The 9,971-nt window shown below is 41.4% G+C and overlaps 1 non-coding gene across 1 annotated transcript; it reads left to right on the top strand.

The window, feature by feature from the left end:
• Nucleotides 1-236: 236 nt before the first annotated feature.
• On the top strand, nucleotides 237-309 carry Trnat-agu (transfer RNA threonine (anticodon AGU)). The gene has a single exon. It is a non-coding gene; the product is annotated as a tRNA-Thr (tRNA).
• Nucleotides 310-9,971: the final 9,662 nt, after the last annotated feature.

The raw sequence follows: 9,971 nt of genomic DNA, 5'->3' as shown, positions 1-9,971 counted from the left end.
TTTCTATTTACTACAGTGCACGCCAACAACAATTTATGATTAAGGCTATGACGGCCGATGATCTCTTCAATGTAATTGTCCACTAGGCTCTAACTCTTACCGGAATCGGCAAAATGCAGCGAATAGTGAGGATACTGGGTAAGAGACACTACATTCGTAGTGTGTGGATAAGCGGAGAATTTTGAGTCTGAGGTGAGGCGTGGTAGGATAATCCGTGCAGGTGTGACAGCCTCTGTGTCCGGATGGCTCAGTGGTCAGAGCATCTGCCTAGTAATCAGGAGACCTGGGTTTGAATCCCGGTCCGGCACAAATATTCAGTTCTGCTCAGTGATTTAAATCAATTGCCACTCGCACCTAATGTCTGTATTTCCTTTGTGTCCTACTTCTTTATGTAGTTATTTATTTCTTATTTAGTCTAACCAGATTAAGGACCTGTTCATCTTACGAGGAACAACAGATACCAAGAATAACATAACAAATAATAATAATAATAATAATAATAATAATAATAATAATTGACACTAAGAGTAATGATTATAATAATAATAACGTTTTAAGGACAGCCACAAGGTGCACTCAGTAGGTTTTATTGAACGGCTTCTCTCTACAATAATACACGAGCATCATCAGAATATTTGGAGTTAACACTGTGAAATATGCAACAAAGTGTGACAATATGACAGCAATTACATTGACATCAAAGAACATATTTCATTTGCAGTTCGATACCTTATTTTACAGTGCACTACTTGGCCGATTACACTGGCGGGGCCAGATATTAAATTCGCTGCACGACAATGTTTGCTTTTTCCATGCAATGTCAATCCAAAGATAGTGCAGTATTTTTATTAAGCGAGATAAAAAGGTAAACTACTTCCGTTTATTAAGAAATTAATATTGATATAGTAAATGAGATTTACATTTCACTCGCCCCTTTACGGGCGTGTACATAGATGTGTCATTTCTACACTGGATGTAATTTCATTGTGCTCCAATATCTATCAAAATACATCTTAAAAAATACATCTTTTAAGATGTCTTTATAAATATATTTCCAAAAATATACATTAAAAGAAATAGCTTTTTTTAAATACTTCTGTTAGGATAACATGGCAGGCAGTTGAGATTACGTCTTGAGTAATCGACGTAAATTAAATCGTTTTGTTCATTTAAAGGATTTTGTGGGATTTTCTTCTTTTCTACGAAAATTCGTATTCCTCCAAGGCGTTTAGCAAAGGGTCTCTATCTACGATGTGTATAGTTTCCATGCTATTTTGAATGTCTTTTAAGGTGTGGTTAAATGGCTCTGGGCACTATGGGACTTAACATCTGAGGTCATCAGTCCCCTAGAACTTAGAACTACTTAAACCTAACTAGCCTAAGGACATCACACACATCCATGCCCGAGGCAGGATTCGAACCTGCAACCGTAGCAGTCGCGCGGTTCCGGACTACAGCGCCTAGAACCGCATGGCCACTTTTCAAATGCTCGCCCAATGTTGTACGGCCGCAATTTCAAATGCAATCTCCATGTAAGATTCCGTGTTCTCACACTTCGTTGTGCATTTCACAGCGTAGATTCCAGATGATGGTTCAAATGGCTCTGAGCACTATGGGACTCAACTGCTGTGGTCATAAGTCCCCTAGAACTTAGAACTACTTAAACCTAACTAACCTAAGGACATCACACACATCCATGCCCGAGGCAGGATTCGAACCTGCGACCGTAGCGGTCGTGCGGTTCCAGACTGTAGCGCCTTTAACCGCTCGGCCACTCTGGCCGGCAGATTCCAGATGATTTGATGATGCTCTTTATTACTACAGAGCGAATCCAGTCAATAAACCATTATGAGTGAGACTTTTTTTGTAAAGCTTGTGGCATGAAGCCATGTTTAGTATTATCATCGAAATGGATAAAGGAAGAGGAGAAAATTGAAATGACAGTGACAGTAGCTGCTAGAAAAGGCCAGAAAATATCTAGAGAACTCTGCCGACAAGGAGTAGGGACAGATAGTGAGAAAGGTGGACTGACGAGAGTGAGCTGCAGATAGTGTGGGAGAGATGGATATTGTGACAGAATTCAAACCATTAGCTGTTTTTCAGAATTTGGATGGAATTTAGTTCCTCTGATAGTTTGAAGGAGAATGTTCTAGAGTCGGGTTTCTGATACAGCAAATTATTTCGACAACTTGGCAGTGTCAATTGATGGTACAGAGAGAATTTTACTTTGCTGAGAACGAGTATTTCTGTTGTTCTGTTCACGTGGTAGTGTAAGAGTTGACGGCAAATAAGAGGGAGTACCGTAATTGAGAAGAAGATTGAGAAAACATAAAATACGATAGTCCCTACGCTCATCAGCACATAGCCACGATAACGGTTAGGAGCCTGATTTGATATAATCAAAAACGCGCACGTCACAAGTGTATCGTACACAAGCATTCAACGCCGTTTCCAGCCTGCGTGATCTTTCCTACGAAAGTATCTCTATTAGGTTAGTTTTTTCATACTGGCTATGAAGTGGTGATCTATATTTACTTTCTTAGATGAAGAAAAACTTCTTAGCCAAGATCGCAATAAAAACACTGTATTGTGGATGACAGATTTTATGTTCATCTGGCACAAGATGTTTGTAATAACCTGTACGAAGATCTGATGAAAGGTAACATAGTTTTAACGAAACCGGTCATCCACAATACAGTGTTTTATTGCGATCTGGGCTAAGGACTATTTCTCTTCCTAAGAAACTCCCTACGATGTTTTTTAAAGTGTGAAAGGAAATATTTCCTTATATTTCTGCAGTGAGTGAATGATGCTTACACTTTCTTACAGACTGAAGTTATGTGTTGAGTTCAGTCTAAGTGATGTACAGAATTACCCCCAAGTTCTTTGCAGAAGAACGAAAGGTTATTTGTGTGCCGTGCAAGATGGAAGAGATATCTGAACTGAGTGGTAGTTAAGTCTTTTATGAGCGACTGAGATTGCTTGCATTTTAGATGTGTTAAGTTTCAAACCTCTATTCTGCGCCCATTGTGACAGGGAAAGTAAATCAGCATTTACATTCTGAATAGCTGCGCGGAGGTTTCTTGGACTTGCACTTGGGTACGATGGAGGTTGTCTGCGTATGGATGATATTTGCAGCGGGAGAAAATAGCTGACACATCATTAACAAATAATGAGAAGAATAATGGGCCTAACATTGATCTTTGTGAAACCCCTGTTACTAAATTCCTACAGTGTGATCTTTTTCTTCCAATCATTACGAGATGTAAGGTATTGAAGAAAAATTAAGATTTGTGCGTTTAGCAAATAGAATGTCAAAATTGACGGTGTTGAAATCTTTTCATAATCCAAAAGGAATGTAATAGTCACATGTTGTTTGTCCATAGATCGCTGCAGTTCGTTACTTTTATAACAGCAATCGTCGTGCAGTGAGTTTATCGTAAACTATAGTCGTACTCCTCTAAAAGATTATATGTTTTTAAATAATTAGTAAACTGTTCTTGAACTATGTATAAAGGGCCTTCAAAAAGATTTGCACAATCGTCTCTGATTGTTTTATTTTTTGCAAGAGGAGAATTAAATTTTTTGTGAACATGCTTGGAACATTTAGCTATAAGTTGGGGCATAAAAGTATTTTCTTTTATTTACATGTGAGCCATGATTGACCGTGAAGTATATGTCCGGCTGTGAGAACGTTTGGTGATGGAGTTCCACTTCAGGACCGGAGATGATTCTGCATCATCGACTCACAGGAAGTTGCTCCCTGTTTATGGGAAGAACACAGTGGATCGCAGCAGTATCCAGCGGTGGTTGCAGAGGTTTAAAGAAGGTGATTTCTTTCTCCTGGTCAATCCACGATGCGGTAGACCATCCAGAATGACAGATGTGTGACGACACGACAGCTTACTGAAATGACTCGTTTGTCACTGGGTAGTGTGGTATCAGTGGTACAGTCACTAGGGTACAGAAAAATCTTTGCACGTTGGGTGCCTATATTATTGAAAGAGAAATGAAAACGATGAGGAAGAATGTGTGCGAGGGTCTCACGAAGACCATTACTGAAGAGTGGAAACAGAGTTTTGACAGCGTCATTACCCAGGAACATGGCTGTTTTTGTTCGAACCTGAGAGCAAAATCCAATCCATGGAGTGGCGTCATCCGGGTTCCCCTCGAAAGAAGAAACCAAGACTTTCACGAACAGCAGGCCGAAAGGTGATGACCTCCTTCTTCTGAGATCAGTGTGGTGTCATTTTCATTGACTTTTTGGAACCTCGCTCTACAATTAACCGGGACCGTTACTGTTTGTCATTGGACAAGCTGCGACGTGCCATCAAGACCCACAGACCCCAGCTTCAGGGTCAGATCATCAGACTACACTATGACAATGCCAAACCCCATACAGCCCTTATAGCGCAGGAGAAAAGCAGGAAAATGGGTTGGAAAATTGTTCCTCATCCTCACTACATTCCGGACTTGGCTCCGTCTGATTTTACCTCATTGGTCGCCTGAAGGCCCGCCTGCGCGTTAAAACGTTTGATAGTGAGGAAGACCTTACTTTCTGTGTCAAGCGATAGTGTAAAAGTCAATCCCCAGAATTTTACCACAGTGCATTTACATCATGGAAACAACGTTGGGCCAGGTGCGTCACAGCTGATGGAGGCTACATTGAGTAGGCTCAATGTATAGCTAAATTTTCCAAGTATGTTCACAAAAAATTTCATTCTCCTCCTGAAAAAATTAGAGACGACTGTGCAAAGCTTTTTGAACGCTCTTCGTATAATAAAGTCTTGGATAATCATGGTGTAATGCAAATGGGCCTACAGTCGGAATGTTGTTTGGCCGATTTATTTTTGTGTAATGCATTTATGAGTCCGTGCTTTCAGGTTGTTGGGAAGGTACTGGAGGTCAGAGAGAGGTTAAAAATATCCGTTATTTTGGATAGTAGTGGATCGACGAGAAAAATTGTTATTGCACTTTAATATTATCGTGCCTTGAATATGCCCAACGAATTCATGTAATATACTTCTTGGTAGTACTAGGGCTTACTTTTTAAGGCTTTGTATGGTTTTCGCCCTTGCGTGCTGGTCAAGTAAAGATAGCGGCTTGTCGAAATAATTTCATTCTAAACCGAAACTAGAGCTTCAGTTGCAGATTTGGATTAGCCTATTTCTAGACTTCACAGATTTTTCCACAGAACAGCGGGCCTGTGAAAGTCCTCAGTTAGCGTGTTAGTCGGGGGACATACCTCGGTTCTGCATTCCTCACAGATTGACTAACTCGGTTATGCAATTATTTGTAGATGAAAAGATTATCAGAGGACGGGTGCGGTTTTTATGAGATGTGTTGTCTCACAGTCATAAGGTATTTGAGGTGGTCTGTAAGCCACTGTCAATATTTTCTCCTTACTCTTACTGCCTTTAGAGGGGCGTCTTTATGGTATAAACCATCTCTGAACTGATACATTTTAGCTGCAAGGACAAAAATTATGTTTTACGCTTAGAATTATTTACCACAGTGAAGTTGTACTAGTCAGAGAGAGCTTGTAACCCTTAGACCGAGTTGAAATACAATGAAATAAATTGTCGTGCAGTTTTCTTCGGAAAATGACATCACAGATAGAAGCATACTCCACGACAAGTATGATTTTACAATGAAACAAAATAATGTTCATTTGTAATATGTAAGATATCATGATACTTATCGTGGACAGACGCGTCGCTCCATCAGTGTCTGGTGATGATAATTACTCAGCAAGTTGGCATGAAAACCATGGCCATTTTCCCATACCATGCTGCTCTATCTGAGCTTGTGCTTTTCCTTTAGTGACCACCAAATGCATGAGAGTAAAATCTAGAGTTTCATTCTTTTAGGAACGCTTTAAGTGAAGTTTAAAAAATGATAATAATTGCTTGATGCTAAAGAGGCTAAGTTGTTAATAACTCCTCTTTGTCTTTCGTGTATGATGAGTTGAATGATCCCTACCTAACAAGTGTTGGCCGGATGCTCTTCCTACACGAAAACATCATCGTCATGTAAACGATGGAAGGTCATACTCACCGCGTTCACCACTCATTCGATTCCCTTTCCTAATGGCAATGAGCTCAAAGTAACATTTTGAGTTGCTGAAATCTTATCGGACTTCCATCTGGCTTGCCACGTAGAAATTCCTCGACATCATCGTCTGGCCATATGTACGTGCTGCGATCGTCTCTCCCCATCCCTTCCCACTGGCTTGTGGGTCGGAGATGCGGGGTCTGGGGTGGACCGCCTTTCGACTCGGGTCTGGGGTGGACCGCCTTTCGACTCTCAGTGAATTCAGTCCTGTCCTGACTCGCAAAGCGTCAGTCACTGTGTGCGATATCGGCTGCTAGGGCAGGACTCTCCCTGGTGATGGGGGATTGTCATGTAGCCTTACCTCTCTTGATTCTTTAATAACACTCTCTCTAAATGCACTAGCTCGGTAATTTTAGTTTTCTCGTTCATAATGTGATCTGCCGCTGCTGGCTTATCTTTACTACCCAGACGAGCGTATCTAACGCGTTCCATACAGAGATGCAGCGCTGCGTTTGTCCGATGTCCTGGAGGCCACACTCGCAAGGGATGCTACGTATACCGGGTATTTGTAGGCGGAGTTTGTCCTTTACTGAGCATAAATTTCATGCTGTATGTGTGTGTGTGTGTGTGGGTGTGTGTGTGTGTGTGTGTGTGTATGGGTGGGTGGTCTAAACATGGGCTTGCTGCTACTTCTCCGGACGATTCTCGGAATTTTGGCTGAAGAAGAAAATTCTGAGGAGATGGCACTAATACTGCACGGCTTAAACCTTCCTCTCAGCTTAGCTGAAATACCTTTAAGATGAGTTTCGCCAGAACGATTACGGCGACGAGGATATTAGATGTGCATTGAAGAAAACGAGATATACGGCTATCAGCAAAGAAAAAAACAAGAAAGAAGGAGCGAAACTTGCCTTTATGCCCTATGCAGGGCCCTCTTCATCCAAAATTACGAGATTCCTCTGCATAAACAACATCAAGATCATGTTTCGACACCCAAACAAGGAAATATATGATTGGCTCAGAAAAGGACCAATTGCAACTCCAAATATCCGTTGTAGATGATATCCATTGTCAGCGTGGCAAACAGTACACATTGGGCAAACACAGCGCTGCATCTCCCAAAGCTGCACGGAACACGTTACATGCGTACTTTCGAGGCATGAGGGCAAGTCATAAGTGACGAAACAAAGTCTGAATATACTTTCAAATTTGAGGAAACATAAATTTCGAGGAGAGCTTGTAGCTTTTGAGAGAGTACTATTAAAGAATCGCTTGGGCTGGGGCTCCAGTTTGGATTCCGTAGAAATACTGGAACACGTAAGGCAATACTGACCTTACGACTTATCTTAGAAGAAAGATTAAAGAAAGGCAAACCTACGTTTCTAGCATTTGTAGACTTAGAGAAAGCTTTTGACAATGTTGACTGGAATACTCTCTTTCAAATTCTAAAGGTGGCAGGGGTAAAATACAGGGAGCGAAAGGCTATTTACAATTTGTACAGAAACCAGATGGCAGTTATAAGAGTCGAGGGACATGAAAGGGAAGCAGTGGTTTGAAAGGGAGTGAGACAGGTTTGTAGCCTATCACCGATATTATTCTATCTGTATATTGAGCAAGCAGTAAAGGAAGCAAAAGAAAAATTCAGAGTAGGAATTAAAATCCATGGAGAAGAAATTCAAACTATGAGGTTCACCAATGACATTGTAATTCTGTCAGAAACAGCAGAGGACTTGGAAGAGCGGAGATGGACAGTGTCTTGAAAGGAGGATATAAGATGAACATCAACAAAAGCAAAACGAGGATAATGGAATGTAGTCGAATTAAGTCGGGTGATGTTGAGGGTATTAGATTAGGAAATGAGACATTTGAAGTAGTAAAGGAGTTTTTCTATTTGGGGAGCAAAATAACTGATGATGGTCGAGGTAGAGAGGATATAAAATGTAGACTGGCAATGGCAAGGAAAGCGTTTCTGAAGAAGAGAAATTTGTTAACATCGAGTATAGATTTAAGTGTCAGGAAGTCATTTCTGAAAGTATTTGTATGGAGTGTAGCCATGTATGGAAGTGAAACATGGACGGTAAATAGTTTGGACAAGAAGAGAATAGAAGCTTTCGAAATGTGGTGCTACAGAAGAATGCTGAAGATTAGATGAGTAGATCGCATAACTAATGAGGAAGTATTGAATAGGATTGGGGAGAAGAGAAGTTTGTGGCACAACTTGACAAGAAGAAGGGATCGGTTGGTAGGACATGTTCTGAGGCATCAAGGGATCACCAATTTAGTATTGGAGGGCAGCGTGGAGGGTAAAAATCGTAGGGGGAGACCAAGAGATGCATACACTAAGCAGATTCAGAAGTATGTAGGTTGCAGTAGGTACTGGGAGATGTAGAAGCTTGCACAGGATAGAGTAGCATGGAGAGCTGCATCAAACCAGTCTCAGGACTGAAGACCACAACAACAACAACAACAGGGCTCCATGACAATCTCGTCAACAGAGTGGAGGCTACCAGCTAAGTTCGGCATGGAGTCCTGCTCTAGTAGCCGAGACGGTGAACGATGGTTGACGCTTAGCTATTCTGGACTAGACTGAACGCACTGAGAGCCGAACGGCTGTTCGGCTCCCCGCAACTCTCACCGCCAGTCGCCGAGACCTGCGCGAAGCGATAGGTGCAGGCAGAGAGCGCCGCCGCTCAGCTATACATCTCGACACTTCGGCAGAAGATCAGAGTGACACTCATCGAAACGTTGCGGAATTTCAACGCAGCTCAAAAATGGTTCAAATGACTCTGAGCACTATGGGACTTAACATCTGAGGTCATCAGCCCCCTAGAACTTAGAACTACTTAAACCTAACTAACCTAAGGACATCACACACATCCATGCCCGAGACGGGATTCGAACCTGCGATCTTAGCGGTCGCGCGGTTCCTGACTGAACCGCCTAGAACCGCTCGGCTACAGATGCCGGCCTTCAACGCAGCCATCCGGCTGGAAGCCCGAGAAGATATCGTCAGCAGTATACGGCCAGTGAGTCTACTCTCACATATAAATTCCTACGTAATTCAAAAAAATTCTAACGTGCTTCTAATCAACTTGTCGTCTTCAAAAGATATCGATATGTTATTGCTGCCGTCGTATATCTTGCGTAGGGCTCATGACATTAAGATAAAAGTTTTCAGGGCACATACAGAGCAAACAGACAAGAATTTTTCGCTCGCTCACTACGTGAATAAAACACGAAATAAAATTGACTGTATTGGTACGGTAAACCCACTGTCATGCATTGCGAAATTTCTTTGCACATGTAGCTGCAGATGTAAGGCCACTTTCCTTTTTTTAATTTTTGTTGTTGTAACGAAATGACTGATTTACCTCTCTAGTTCACTAAAGACAGATTGCGGTGTATGCCGTTGTGTATCAATATAACAATGAGGAAGACACTCCCGTCAGCCGCGTTTTATATCACTTGAACAATTTTTTCTTGAATTTTTTAGTCGAAACTGTTTTCTTTCTTAAGAAAGATCTAAGATTTTGTAAGCATTTCGTGTTAGTGGCTAAGCCTTGGCTTGTAACCTAAATTATTTACAAGAAAATTAACCAGATTGGTGTAGGAATGGAGTTCTGAAGATTTCGTACAAACTTAATTATGTATATAGACAGTCATCAACCTTGAGAGTCGAGAATCTTCCTGATTTCTGCCTGTTAGCGACAGTGATACTGACAGGATATCGGTCCCGGGAATTTCAAAACTTCCGAGAATGTTTTACGTTTTAAGTCAGACAACAAATGACATTTTTTCATGTAATATAATTGCAAATTAGCTGTTTGGTGTTTCCCTTTTACTTGTACTGTAAAGTCTTTCTTCTTGTGAAATGTCATGATTCTAGGGCAACGGAAAGTACCCTACAGGTTCAGACG

Source organism: Schistocerca cancellata, chromosome 3, assembly GCF_023864275.1.
Source record: "Schistocerca cancellata isolate TAMUIC-IGC-003103 chromosome 3, iqSchCanc2.1, whole genome shotgun sequence".
Lineage (NCBI taxonomy): Eukaryota > Metazoa > Arthropoda > Insecta > Orthoptera > Acrididae > Schistocerca > Schistocerca cancellata.
Note: the sequence above shows the minus strand (reverse complement) of the source record. Positions and strands in the feature narration are given on the sequence as shown.